A 15,220-nucleotide genomic window follows, 5' to 3' on the forward strand; every position below is an offset into this window, starting at 1 on the left:
AGAGAGAGATCAGTCACTGTGGATTACGCCTGTAATCCCAGCACTTTTGGAGGACAAGGCAGGCAGACTGCTTGAGCTCAGAAGTTTGAGACCAGCGTGAGCAACATAGTAAAACCCCATTTCCACAAAAAGTTACAAAAAATTAGCTGGGCATTGTGGTACCTGCTTGTAGTCCCAGCTATTTGGGGGCCCCCCGAGACAAGACTATTCCTTGAGTCCAGGAAAAAAAAAAAAACTGTAAAAGGAATAAGAGCTGCAAATCATTTTAATTAAAGAGACACAGAAACTCAGGTTTTGCATGAAGAAGCTACAGATTCAGACTGGCTCATCCTGTGACCATGCTGCTTTATTAGGATGACTGCCCAGGACTGAGGGATGCCTGAAGAATTCCAGCCACAAATGAGGCACCGCTGCTCCTTGTGCTAGTATTTCAAGTGACGGATTCCAGGCCCAGAAAGGCTCGGGGTTACTTTGGAGTCATGAATGCTAGACGTCCTAAGTCCTCATCACAGTGTTCATAGACAGCCCCCACCCTTCCCCTAAGACAGTGTGCTCAGCTAGGATCAGGAGAACATGTTCTTTACTGGTAACTATGAGAGGAAGGGATTATCAGTATCTGCCTTTACCCTTCCAGGGTTGGGCAGGCTCAGGCCACACCTCAAGTGAGTCAAGTCCCCTCAGGGATTGTTGGCTTGTTTTTTATTGTGGTTTACTGAGGATATGCTTTTTAAATTAATGCTTATAATTTCCTTCTTAAAGTGGATTTGAACACTGCCCCCTTTCAGTTTTGTGAAGAATAAACCCAATAGCTTTGGATAATTTTCCCATGTTTAAAGGTAAGTTTTTATAAAGTTTAATTTATACATTAACAACTGTTTGGAGGAATGAAAAAAGAAAAAAAAATATCAAGACGTGATCCTTGTCTTCAGATTGACAGTAAGTCAAAAGATGTTTCTGGGTGGCTGGCAAGATGGTCAAATAAGAAGAGCTCCGGTCAGCTCCCAGCAAGATCAATGCAGAAGGTGGGTGATTTCTGCATTTCCACACAGCTCATCTCACTGGGACTGGGTAGACTGTAGGTGCAGCCCATGGAGGGTAAGCCAAAGCAGGGTGGGGCATTGCCTCATCCAGGAAGTGCAAGGCGTTGGGGAATTCCCTCCCCTGGCCAAGGGAACCCATGAAGGACTGTGCCATGAGGTATGATGCATTCTGGACCAGATATTACACTTTTCCTATGGTCTTCACAACCTGTGGACCAGGAGATTGCCTCAGGTGCCTACGCCATCAGGGCCCTGGGTTTCAAGCACAAAACTGGGTGGCTATTTGGGCAGACATGGAGGTAGCTGCAGGAGTTTTTGTTTATACCCTAGTCATGCCTTGAATGCCAGCAAGAGAGATCCATTCACTAAAGGGCTGAAGCCAGGGAGCCACGTGGTCTCACACAGCAGATCCCACCCCCATGGAGCCCAGCAAGCTAAGATCCACTGGCTTGAAATTCTTCCTGCCAGCACAGCACTCTGAAGTCAACCTGGGATGCTCAAGCTTGGTGAGGGGAAAGGTGTCTGCCATTATTGAGGCTTGAGTAGGCAGTTTTCCCCTCACAGTGTAAACAAAACTGCCGAGAAGTTCAGACTAGGTGGAGCCCACCTCAGCACCACAAAGCTGCTGTAGCCAGACTGCCTCTCTATATTCCTCTTCTCTGGGCAGGGGATCTCTGAAAGAAAGGCAGCAGCCCCAGTCAGAGCTTATAGATAAAACTCCCATCTCCCTAAGACAGGACACCTGGGGGAAGGAGAAGCTGTGTGTGCAGCTTCAGCAGACTTAAAGATTCCTGTCTGCCAGCTCTGAAGAGAGCAGCAAGTCTCTCAGCACACCTCTCAAGCTCTGATAAGGGATAGACTGCCTCCTCAAGTGGATCCCTGACCCCCATGCATTCTGACTGGAAGACACGTCCCAGTAGGGGCTGACAAATACCTCATACAGGAGAGTTCTGGCTAGTATCTGGTAGGTGTGCCCCTAGGAGGAAGCTTCCAGAGGAAGAAACAGGCAAAAGTCTCTGCAGTTCTGCAGCCTCTACTGGTGATATCTAGGCAAACAGCATCTGGAGTAGACCTCCAGCAAACTCCAGCAGACCTGCAACAGAAGGGCCTGACCATCAGAAGGAAAACTAACAAACAGAAAGGAACAACATCAACATCAACAAAAAATACAACCACACAGAAACCCCATATAAAGATCACCAACATCAAAGACCAAATGTAGATAAGTCCATGAAGATGAGGAAACACTAGCACAAAAAGGCTGAAAATTCCAAAAACTAGAATGCCTCTTCTCCTCTAAAGAATCACAACTCCTTGCCAGCAAGGGAACAAACCTGAATGGAGAATAAGTTTGACAAATTGACAGAAGTAGAAAAAAAAAAAAGAAGTAGGCTTCAGAAGGTGGATAATAACAAACTCCTCCAAGCTAAATGAGAATGTTCTAACCCAATGCAAAGAAACTAAGAACCTTGAAAAAAGATTAGAGAAATTGCTAACTAGAATAACCAGTTTAGAGAAGAACGTAAATGATCTGATAGAGCTGAAAAACACAGCACAAGAAATTCGTGAAGCGTACACAAGTATCAATAGCCAAATCAATCAAGCAGAAGAAAGGATATCAGAGATTGAAAATCAACTTAATTAAATAAAGTGTGAAGACAAGATTAGAGAAAAAAGAATGAAAAGGAATGAACAAAGGGATGTGAAAAGACCAAATCTACATTTGACTGGTGTACCTGAAAGTGATAGGGAGAATAGAACCAAGTTGAAAAACACTCTTCAAGATATTATACAGGTGAATTTCCCCAACCTAGCAAGACATGCCAACATTCGAATTCAAGAAATACAGAGGACACCACAAAGATACTCTTTGAGATGAGCAATCCCAAGACACATAATCCCCAAATTCACCAAGGTTGAAATGCAAGAAAAAATGTTAAGGGAAGCCAGAGAAAAAGATCAGGTTACCCACAAAGGGAAGCCCATCAGACTAATAGCGGATCCCTCTGCAGAAACTCTACAAATCAGAAGAGAGTGGGGGCCAATAGTCAACATTGTTAAAGAAAATAATTTTCGACCCAAAATTTTATATCCAGCCAAATCAATCTTCATAAGTGAAAGATAAATAAAATCCTTTACAGACAAGCAAATGCTGAGAGATTTTGTCACCACCAGGCCTGCCTTACAAGAGCTCCTGAAGAAAGCACTAAATGTATAAAGGAAAAACCAGTACCAGCCACTGCAAAAACACACCAAATTGTAAAGACCATTGATACTATGAATAAACTGCATCCACTAATGGGCAAAATAATCGGCTAGGATCATAATTACAGGATCAAATTCACACGTAACTATATTAACCTTAAATGTAAATGGGCTAAGTATGCCGATTAAAAGACAGACTGGCAAATTGGATAAAAAGTTGACCCATCACTGTGTTGTATTCAGGAAACCCATCTCATGTGCAAGGACACACATAAGCTCAAAATAAAGGGGTGGAGGAAGATTTACCAAGCAAATGGAAACCAAAAAAAAAAAAAAGCAGGGGTTGCAATCCTACTCTCTGATAAAACAGACTTTAAACCAACAAAGACCAAAAAATACAAAGGGCATTACATAATGGTAAAGGAATTGATGCAAAAAGAAGTACTATTTTAAATATGTATGCACCTAAAACAGAAGCAGCCAGATTCATAAAGAAACTTCTTAGAGACTGACAAAGAGACTTAGACTCCCACACAATAATAGTGGGAGACTTTAGCACCCCACTGTCAATATTAGACAGATCAACAAGACAGAATATTAATCAAGGATATTCAGTATTTGAACTCAGCTCTGGACCAAGTGGACCTAATAGATATCTACAGAATTCTCCACACCAAATCAGAAGAATACACATTCTTCTCAACAACACACTGCATGCATTCTAAAATTGACCACATAATTGGAAGTAAAACACTCCTCAACAAATACAAAAGAATGAAAATCATAACAAACAATCTCTCAGACCACAGTGTAATCAAATTAGAACTCAGGATTAAGAAACTCACTCAAAACTGCACAACTACATGGAAACGGAACAACCTGCTCCTGAATGACTTCTGGGTAAATAACCAAATTAAGGCAGAAATAAATAAGTTTTTTGAAACCAATGAGAACAAAGACACAACATACCAGAATCTCTGGGACACAGCTAAAGCAGAGCTTAGAGGGAAATTTATAGCACTAAGTGCCCACAGGAGAAAGTGGGAAAAATCTAAAATTGACACCCTAAAATCACAATTAAAAGAATTAGAGAAGCAAGAGCAAACAAATTCAAAAGCTAGCAGAAGACAAGAGATAACTAAGATCAAAACATAAATGAAGGAGATGGAGACACAAAAAACCCTTCAAAAAATTAACGAATCCAGGAGCTGGTTTGTTTGAAAATATTGACAAAATAGATAGACCGTTAGCCAGACTAATAAAGAAGTAAAGAGAGAAGAATCAAATAGACAAAATAAAAAATGATAAAGGGGGTATCACCACTGATCCCACAGAAATACAAATGACCATCAGAGAATACCATAAACACCTCTATGCAAATGAACTAGAAAATCTAGAAGAAATGGGTAAATTCCTGGACACATACACCCTCCCAAGACTGAACCAGGAAAAAATAGAATCTCTGAATAGACCAATAATAAGTTATGAAATTGAGGCAGTAATTAATAGCCTACCAACCAAAAAAAGCCCAGCACCAGACAGATTCACAGCTGAATTCCACCAGAGGTACAAAAAGGAGCTGGTACCATTCCTTCTGAAACTATTCCAAATAATAGAAAAAGAGGAACACCTCTTTAACTCATTTTATGAGGTCAGCATCATACTTATAACAAAACCCAGCAGAGACACACACACAAAAAAAATTCAGGCCCATATCCCTGATGAACATTGATGCCAAAATCCTCAATAAAATACTGGCAAACTGAATCCAGCAGCACATCAAAAAGCTTCTCTACCATGATCAAGTCAGCCTCATCCCTAGGATGCAAGGCTGGTTCAACATACACAAATCAGTAAATATTATCATCACATACACAGAACCAATGACAAAAACCACATGATTATCTCAATATAGAAATATCAAAGAAAAGGTCTTGGATAAAATTCAACACCGCTTCATGCTAAAAACTCTCAATAAACTAGGTATTGATGGAATGTGTCTTAAAATAATATAAGCTATTTGTGACAATCCCACAACCAATATCATTCTGAATGGGCAACAGCTGGAAATATTCCCTTTGGAAACTAGCACAAGACAAGGATGCCCTCTCTCACCACTCCTATTCAACAGAGTATTGGAAATTCTAGCCAGGGCAATAAGGAGAGAGAAAGAAATAAAGGATATTCAAATAGGAAGAGGGCGTCAAATTGTTTCTGTTTGTAGATGACATGATTGTATATTTAGAAAATCCCATCATCTCAGCCCCAAATTTCCTTAAGCTGATAAGCAACTTCAGCAAAGTCTCAGGATACAAAATCAATGTGCAAAAATCACAAGCATTTTTATACACTAATCATAGACAAACAGAGAGCCAAATCATGAGTGAACTCCCATTCACAACTGCTGCAAAGACAATAAAATACCTAGGAATATAGCATACAAGGGATGTGAAGGACCTCTTCAAGGAGAACTACAAACCACTGCTCAAGGAAATAAGAGAGGACACAAACAAATGGAAAAACATTCCATGCTCATGGATAGGAAGAACCAATATCATAAAAATGGCCATACTATCAGAAGTAATTTATAGATTCAATGCTATCCCCATCAAGATACCATTGACTTTCTTCACAAAATTGGAAAAAACTACTTTGAATTTCATATGAAACCAAAAAAGAGACACACAGCCAAGAAAATCCTAAGCAAAAAGAACAAAGCTGGAGGCATCACACTTCCTGACTTCAAACTGTACTACAAGGCCATAGTAACCAAAACAGCACAATACTGATACCAAAACAGATATATAGACCAATGGAACAAAACAGAGGCTTCAGAAATAATGCCATACATCGACAACCATCTTATCTTTGACAAACCTGACAAAAGCAAGCAATGGGGAAATAATTCCCTATTTAATAAAATGTGTTGGGAAAACTGGCTAGCCACATGCAGAAATCTGAAACTGGACCCCTTCCTTACACCTTATACAAAAATTAACTCAAGATGAATTAAAGACTTAAAAATAAGACCTAAAATCATAAAAAACCCTAGAAGAAAACCTAGGCAATACCATTCAAGACATAGGCATGGGAAAAGGCTTTATGACTAAAACAACAAAAGCATTGGCAACAAAAGCCAAAACTGACAAATGGGATCTCATTAAACTAAAGGATTTCTGCACAGCAAAAGAAACTATCATCAGAGTGAACAGGCAACCCACAGAATGGGAGAAAATTTTTGCAATCTGTCTATCTGACAGAGGGCTAATATCCAGAATCTACAAGGAACCAACAAATTTACAAGAAAAAAACAACCCCATCAAAAAGTGAGTGAAGGATATGAACACTTTTCTTTTTTTTTTTTTCTAGTTGACATGCATTTTTTTTATTCTATTCACATTGTACAATTGTTACACAACCTACAAAAAGTACGAAAGCCTAGTCCATTTTCCAATGCCAGGTCAGAACCGAGTTGCAGAAAAGGAAGACAACACAGTAAGTTACAAGAAGAGCTCAGGGGTCCTGTACAAGTCACATGACATATTTAAAGCTGTAAATATTGCCACAGGAGAATCTCTTGTCTTTGCAGCGACCACACAGTTCTTGTCGATGAGGCCTCCTTAGATCAATGTGTCTTTTGAGGACAGGAACAATGAGACTTTGACAGGTCTCACATTGGATTGCTTCTATTCGATAAGGGTTAAAACCTTTTGGCATTTACAACAGAGTTGTTTGAAATAAACCTTGTTAGTTCCAGAAATGCACCACACATAAGCACTCTCCCACCTGGTCTTACAATCTTTGCGGTGAAAATAGCCGTATTTTGGTTCCAAAAGCTGGAAGTTTGGCCTCCGGAGCGGCTTGGCGTTGGTGTCTCCAGGCGCCTGCTTGCTCTTGGTTTCCTGAGAGCGCGGGGCGTCTTTCTCCCCCGATTCCTCCAGCTGCCCGGGTTCCTGCTGCCTTTCAGCTTCTGATCTTGGTGGTGGTGACCGCGGCTGGCTGGCCTCCGCAGGGCTGGGGAGTGCCTTGCTCTCCCTCTCATCCTCATCCCTCTGCAGGCGGACCAAGCCCCTGTGGCCGGTGGCAGGCGAAGTGACCCCGCAGGCTGGCAGGGAGTCCTGGGGGTCTCTGACGTCCCAGGAGGAGCAGCTGCTCAGGGTGCGAGACCCCAGCGAGCACTGCACAGCCTTGTCCACCCGCAGGCTCACCTGCACGCCCACCTCCTTGGTGTTGGCTTTACACAGCCGCGGGCTCAGGCTGGGGTTCATCTGGGAGAGAATGGCCTTAAGCTGCACCCTCTTGGGTCCATGTAGTAGTCAGAGGCATTCGCCAGCACCAGCAGCCCTGGCCTAGCCAGGAAAATGGGGGAACCCATATTTTGTCTCTAGTCAGGCTGTTTGTGCCCTGAGAGTCCAGGCTGGCCTAAAGGTACTGTGTTCCCATAGCCCTGGTACAAGCCATAGGGAACACGGACAAAGAGCTCCATCCGCTCAGCAGGCACTCAGGCGCAGCCTAATACCCTACTGCAGTTTGTGTCCTTATTTTGCCTTCCTCCTTCACCCGCCCCTTCTTTCTCCTGATCAAGTTGGTCGAACACTTTTCAAAAGAAGACATTTATTCAGCCAACAAACATGAAAAAATGCTCATCATCACTGATCGTTAGAGAAATGCAAATCAAAACCACAGTGAGATACCATCTCATGCCAGTTAGAAGGGCGATCATTAAAGATCAGGAAACAACAGATGCTGGAGAAGATGTGGAGAAATAAGAATGCTTTTACACTGTTGGTGGGAGTATAAGTTCAAAAATTGTGGAAGACAGTGTGGCAATTCCTCAAGGATCTAGAACTAGAAATACTATTTGACCCAGCAATCCCATTACTGGGTATATACTCAAAGGATCATAAATGTTTTTTATAATATGTTTATTGCAGCACTATTGCACACATATGTTTATTGCAGAACTATTCACAATACCAAAGACTTGGAACCAACCCAGTGCTCATCAATTATAGACTTGTTAAATAAAATGTAGAACATATATACCATGGAATACTATGCAACCATAAAAAAGAATGAGTTTGTGATCTTTGCAGGTACATGGATGAAGCTGGAAACCATCATTCTCAGCAAACTAACACAGGAACAGAAAATCAAACACCACATGTTCTCACTCATAATTGGGAGTTGAACAATGAGAACACACGGACACAGGAAGGGAAACATCACACACCTGGACCCGTTGGGGAGTGGGCACATAAGGGAGGGTATGATAGCATTAGGAGAAATACCTAATGTAGGTGACAGGTTGATGGGTGCAGCAAATCACCATGGCACATATATACCTATGTAATGGACATGCACATTCTGCATATGTATCCCAGAACTTAAAGTATAAAAAAAGATTATTTCTGTGGCAATTTCTGTGTGCCCCACACTGGAGGACACAATGGCCTTTGGTACACAATGGTGTACAGACTAGATGGTTGAGACTGTTGCCATGAAAAAGTTCATGGTCCAGCAGGGAAACACAAAGAATTGCAAATTTGGTGAGTGCCATGATGGAGAAGTGCGAGGTACAATGTGGGCAGACTACTTGGGGGCCTACACTTAATTGGAGATGACAGGTGTGATTGGGAATGGCATTCAAGAAACTTAAGTTCACTCGAAGAAACAAAGTGAGCACATCTGAAGCTACAGCAAGCCCTCTAAGTTGGACTACAATAAATAATTCAAAAGGGGAGGCCACAGGAGTTATGTAAGAGCTAGAGCAATCAAGAAAGCAGGGAGGACTTGAGTTTGTCTTGGAAGGAGAGCTAAATGGAGGTGGAAAGGGTTGAAATTTTCTGAAAATAGAATGATGTAAGATGTAGTGTAAGAGAGAATGTGATGTATTTGTAGAAAAAGTCAGTGACTGGCCTTACTAGGATATAGGATTCAAGCTGAGGAGAAGTAATAGATGCAACAGACATGTATGCATAACTAGAATAAAGATTCCTGAAACCATGCAGAGAACAGTGATTTAATGTGCTGGGAAATAGGGAGCCACTAAAGGTTGAAAGTAAGTAAAGGGAATGACAGAATGAAATTAAGATTTTAAATAACAGGAGATAGATTTGATTGACAGAAGATGAGGCTGGATTAAAGAAATCTGTCTGAAGCATCCAGGTACAAGAGGTTGACAATATAAATCATGGACATGGAAATAGATAAAGCTGAAGAAATAGGGGATTTCATGATTAACTGATGCTGTATAAGTCAAGAAGCTCATTATAAGACTCAGAGCTCTCTGGCCAGTTAGAATGGTGGGCTTAGTGCAAGGGCCAAATTTGGAAGAAAGGGTGAGGAAGTCATGCCAAATTTAGTTTTGGACATTTTGAGTTTGCCACTTTCTATTATTTGTGATTTCTTTGTTGTATCCCCCTGCTGGTTACTCTGTGTTTGACTTTCTAATGACAGTTTCCCTGAGGTACACTCTAAGTTGTGGATTAGGGAAGTGATCTATTGTATGTGCTGTAAATGACACCGTAAATCCTCACAAAAGAAAACAAAGTTTGTGAAAATTCAGAGAGACTATTTTAGTGTATGACTGGGTTGTTCTCATGCTATATGTGAAATAATGCACCCATGGGGCTTTTCTCCATTTCAGTGTGCATGTTACATAGATTATGAATTTCAGCAAATTTAATTTAACCAATATTTATTGAGCATATATAGGGTGTGCAGATTGAGATTGTTTTTGTTTGCTTAAATGGAAATTCTTAGAATAACAAGGAGACCAGATTTTTCATTTGGTGATTTAGTTAACCTTCTAGTTTTGTCTTTGTAATGATCATTCATTGAAGTGTCTTTGTTCATAGTGGAAAGATAAACCTAAACTCAGGAATTATCTGAACTGGTGGTATAAATTAGTGAGGTCTGGCTGAAAAATGCATTTCTTTCTTATAAAAATAATGCTCAAATGCAAGATGAGATTCCCATTAAAACCAGAATTTTTAATACTGAGAGAAAAGGAATCTGTTTGAAGGAATATCCAGAGGCTCTCCTCCTTTGGGACATATGGGGCATTACAGATAGTTTGCTGGGCCATGAAACATGATATTCAACTCCCATGATGAACATTGTGTCTTTCTGTTATCTTCTCACATGTATATCTGCCTTGGCATCCTTTATAGGCTTGTTTTTTTAGGTATTGCTTTATTTTACTGATTTGTCTTTTGTTTTCCCATTTATGCCATAGAGGTAGACACCTTTAACTCTACCAACCTCACATCCCTGCTGCAAGTAACTCCGTGTGCTCTTGAAACTGCATTTGCAAAAATTATGAAAGTGAGAAAAGCCTAACATGGCTGGCTCCTCTTGCTTCTAGCCTCATAGGCTGGTTGTCTTTGCTCATTCCTGGATGTAGATCAATCTAACCATGGGAGGAATTTAGTTTATAATTTAACCAAAAAGCAAGGATGAGAATAGTACTTTCCTAAGTCTGATCTTCTCCATGTTCAGGGGCTGAAACTCCTTTTGTAAGACTAATGAAAGGCCACAAGATTAGGATTAGGACAGAGGTCTGAATACTGCTAAAATTTAGACGTAGTTTCTACAATTCCTTCCTGCTCTAGAGTCATATGGTCAGAGGTAACAGGATTTTTGACTTCTCCAATTGCTCTTATAGATAACATCACTATTGTAGAAGCTAAGATTGGTTTTTTGGGAGATATCTTTCAGACTTTTGCATTCTGGCCACTGACTGACCCCATCCTGATTTGGGACTGGTGAGTCGACCAGTCCTGGGGCTCCCACTCAGAAGCAAACTCAGCACACCAGGACTATTTTCCACACCCCCACAATTGCATTCCCAACCAATTAGTATCACCTAGTCCCTAATCCCCTGCTCCCCAAACTATCCTTGAAAAAGCCTAACCTCCAAGCCATCAGGGAGACTTATTTGAGTAATAGCCCCATCTTCTGTGTGGCTAGCCTAGCCTCAGTTAAACTCTTTCTTTGCTGCAATACCATGGTCTCAGTGAACTGGTTTTGTCTGTGTAGCAGGAAGGAAGAACCCGTGGGGCAGTGACACTCTGCTCACACTTGAAGGCCATACGGGGTCACTCTAGGACAGCTGAAGGACACCCAGACACTCATGATACCTAGCTTTCCTCCCAATTCCCCAGCACATTAAGTCTACACTGGAAAGCATAGTTCCTTCATTTCAAATGCTTTTCTCTTGATAAATATTTGAGGAAAGTTTCTGGTGAGTAAATTTTTATTTGTTTAACTTTATTACAAACTCTCACACACATTATCATGTCTGTGTATTAGGTCTCCGAAAACCTCTACTAGGTACACAGTGCTTAAAATTTTCTCTTCTTAAGATAAAGCTATTTAAAACTTTATGAAAAAATACACATGCAAATGTAATTGAGGATCTTCACTAATTCAAAATGAGTCTTTTCAAGTTAATAACAATTAATGAAGTTTGTTCTCTTTTTAAAAAGAATGTGATACTCAATGTACTTTGTACTGAAAAAAAGTTTTTTAAATAACAAAATCAACTGAGTATGGTGAGGTATGTGTAGTGTGGTTCTAGCCAGTCAGAAGGCTGAGGCAGGAGGAGGATCACTTGATTCCAGGAGTTCAAAGTAACAGTGAACTCTGATCACACCAATGTGCTCCAGTCTTAGTGAGAGTTAGACCATGTCTCTAAATAAATAAATAAACCATAATTAAGCATATAATCTAAAGCATTATACCAATAGTAGGCCTGAGGCAAAAATAGTCACAATTATCAGATGCAGAGAAGTAAATAATACTATAATTTAGCTAGGTGATTTTATATTTCCTTTTGAGATAACTATTACATAATTAAGAACTAGAAAAAACAATTACTCAGTAAATACTATATAATTTTTTTAAATACTGCAATTGCTTGTAAATTGCCATTGGGTTATGATGAAAAATGGAAAGGACAAAAGACACCGGAGAAAGTTAACAGACCAAGGATGAGATATCATAAAAAGCATTGAAAGGAAAAGGAGACATACAAAGGATATTAAAAAGAAGTTGGACAAGAGGGAGATGATTGAGCGATTTCATTCATCATACCCTGCTCTTCATTTGGGCTGTGGCTTTAGAAAATGTTTACCCTTGGCCTCGTGTGATGGCTTACACCTGTAATCCCAGCACTTTGGGAGGCCAAGGCGGATGGGTCACAAGGTCAGGAGATCGGGACCATTCTGGCCAACATAGTAAAACCCAGTATCTACTAAAATACACAAAATTAGCTGGGTATGGTGGCGTATGCCTGTAGTCCCAGCTACTCAGGAGGCTGAGGCAGGAGAATTGCTTGAACCTGGGAGGCAGAGGTAGCAGTGAGCCAAGATCGCATCACTACACTCCAGTCTGGTGACAGAGCAAGACTCCACATCAAAAAAAAAAAGAAAAGTAAAGAAAAGTTTTGCCTATTATTTTTTGTCATTTGAAATGAGCAGTTTAATCATTTGATATGGTTTGGCTCTGTGTCCCTACCCAAATCTCATCCTGTGGCTCAAGTAATTCCCATCTGTTGTGGGGAGGACCTGGTAGGAGATGATTGAATCATGGGGCGGGTCTTTCCGTGCTGTTCTCATGGTAGTGAATGGGTCTCAGGAGATGTGATGGTGTTAAAAATGGGAGTTTCTCTGCATAAGCTGTCTTTTGGCCTGCTGTCATTCATGAAAGATGTGACTTACTCCTCCATGCCTTCTGCCATAATTGTGAGGCATCCCCAGGTATATGGAACTGTAAGTCCAAATAAACCTCTTTGTTTTGTAAATTGCCAACACTCAGGTATGTCATTATCAGCAGCCTGAGAACGGACTAATACATCATTGTTCTCAGTTCTCTAGTTCCTTTTTAGCACTTACTCTTTAAATACTCTGTTCTTAATGATTTAATCATTAGGTATGGGAAATTGTTTATTATGTCAAAAAACAATGAGCATGATAATATTAATCCCTTGGATTGGATTGTAGATCAGCCCATTGAATATATCAAGTCTAAGACAGGTATATCTAGTGGGCTAATTCTCCACCTCTGCCTTAGTTAATTAGACTATAATAGAGAACACACTGCTAACATAATGACTGTGCTGTTGATTGTAATGCAGTGCACGTGTACACATACATGCCAAAGAAATCTATCTTCTGGCAAGACTGGTAGCATGTAGGTGACTGATACCAATTTAGTTATTTCTTTCTGTGGTTCAGAATGTATTTTCATACTCCATGCAAAAAACCAGTCTGCATTTTTGGAGTGGCCCCAAGAAATTACAGAAAACAAAGATAAAGAATAAACATTTTTATATTTAAAGCCTCTTGTGTAATTGCAGTCAGATATCAGCTAGGGCTACAGACATCTGAAGGCTCAACTGGGCTAGATGTTGAGGATGACTCAATGACATTACTGGCAAGTTGTTGCTGGTTGTTGGAAGTTCAGCCAGGACTGCCCACTGGGGACCTCAATCAGTCTCCCTATGAACCTCTCCATGGGGCCACATGGGCATCCTCAAAGCATGGTGGCTGACTTCAACCAGGGAATATCCTGTGAGGACATGTCCAGAGAGCAAGTTTTTCCAGAATCCCAAGCAGAAGCTGCAATACTTTTGCAATACTTTTGTATGACCCAGTCTCAGAAATTCCAGAATATAACTTCCACTGGATTCTATTCATCAGAAAGTTACTAAGTCTGGCTTAATTCAAAAAAAGAAAATTGGACTCCATCCTTTGATGGAAGGAGTAGAAAAGATTTTGTGGCCATCTTTAAATCAATCCCAGAAATACAGATTTAAATTGCAACTCTACTATTTTCTAGCGAAGAGCAAGTTACAAACTTTGCTAGCCTATGTTTCCATTTTCAAAATGCAGATGATGGTGTCAATTATAGGAGGTTATTGCATTGGTTAAATTAAATAATGCTTTCTCTGTCCTTAAAAATTACATGATATACATGTACACCTGTAGAGAGAATATATGCACATGTAAAGGGTGAATATAGGGACAACTAATGTATGAATATAATAGCTGAATAGAAACAGAATGCTAGTTTCAGAAGTGACATTTTGGGAATCCTCCACTTGTACATCTGATGTAGTTTCTGTGTCTGTGATTCAAATGAGAATCATGCTTAACTATAATACGAGATGGAAATTGTAAGGGAAGCGTAGGAGAGGGTTATATTATGGCCCTTAAATACTCATGGAAAAATCCAAAATGTCTCTGGAAATCCAGCAACCAGCATTCTCTCCCCACTGCACAAAAGACAAAAGGATTGGCAAAATCTTAGAGTCTCTTGCCCTTTATCTAAGAACAAAATTTGTGCCTATGTACTATTTTACCACCATTGAACTGTTTGCTTCTGATTGTTGTAATGAATTCCCTTCATATTTCTATATTAAGCCATGCACAATTGAAACTTTCCCTCCATCTCAATAAACTTTCTCAAGAAGAAAAGAAGTTTTCTTTATTAATATCTGGGCAAATCAACATTAATAGCATAGCAGGTTGCCAGAACCCTTAAATTCACTGGTACAGTCTTCTACTGCCAAGCTCCCCTTGACAAAGCCCACCTCAGACTTCTCCTTTTCCTTAAGACATGGCTTTAGGTTATCATTTTGTATTTATTTTATTGCATGTATGAAAAAACATAACTCACATATCAAACCTGTAGTTTTATATGTCATGCTTAAGCTAAACGAAATTATCAAATCTATTGAAAAAGTATATTGCATAAACTTGCACAGGTGATACATTGATAAGACAAAGTCACAAAGGCGGGTGGGTGAATGACTGGAATTTGGGAAACATTTTCCTATTCATAAAAGAACTAGACACTAAACCAGTAAAAAGACCTACTTTTTAAAATATATGCATCTGTTAGTCACCGTAGAGTATGCTTTTGACTTAGGCCCACGGCATTTTGGGTGTATAATGGATCTCTACAAT

The 15,220-nt window shown here is 40.1% G+C and overlaps 1 pseudogene; it reads right to left on the minus strand.

Annotated features, from left to right (window-relative positions):
• Positions 1-6,707: 6,707 nt before the first annotated feature.
• LOC108317662 lies at positions 6,708-7,731 on the minus strand (annotated as a pseudogene).
• Positions 7,732-15,220: the final 7,489 nt, after the last annotated feature.

Source organism: Cebus imitator, unplaced genomic scaffold (assembly GCF_001604975.1).
Source record: "Cebus imitator isolate Cc_AM_T3 unplaced genomic scaffold, Cebus_imitator-1.0 Scaffold205, whole genome shotgun sequence".
Lineage (NCBI taxonomy): Eukaryota > Metazoa > Chordata > Mammalia > Primates > Cebidae > Cebus > Cebus imitator.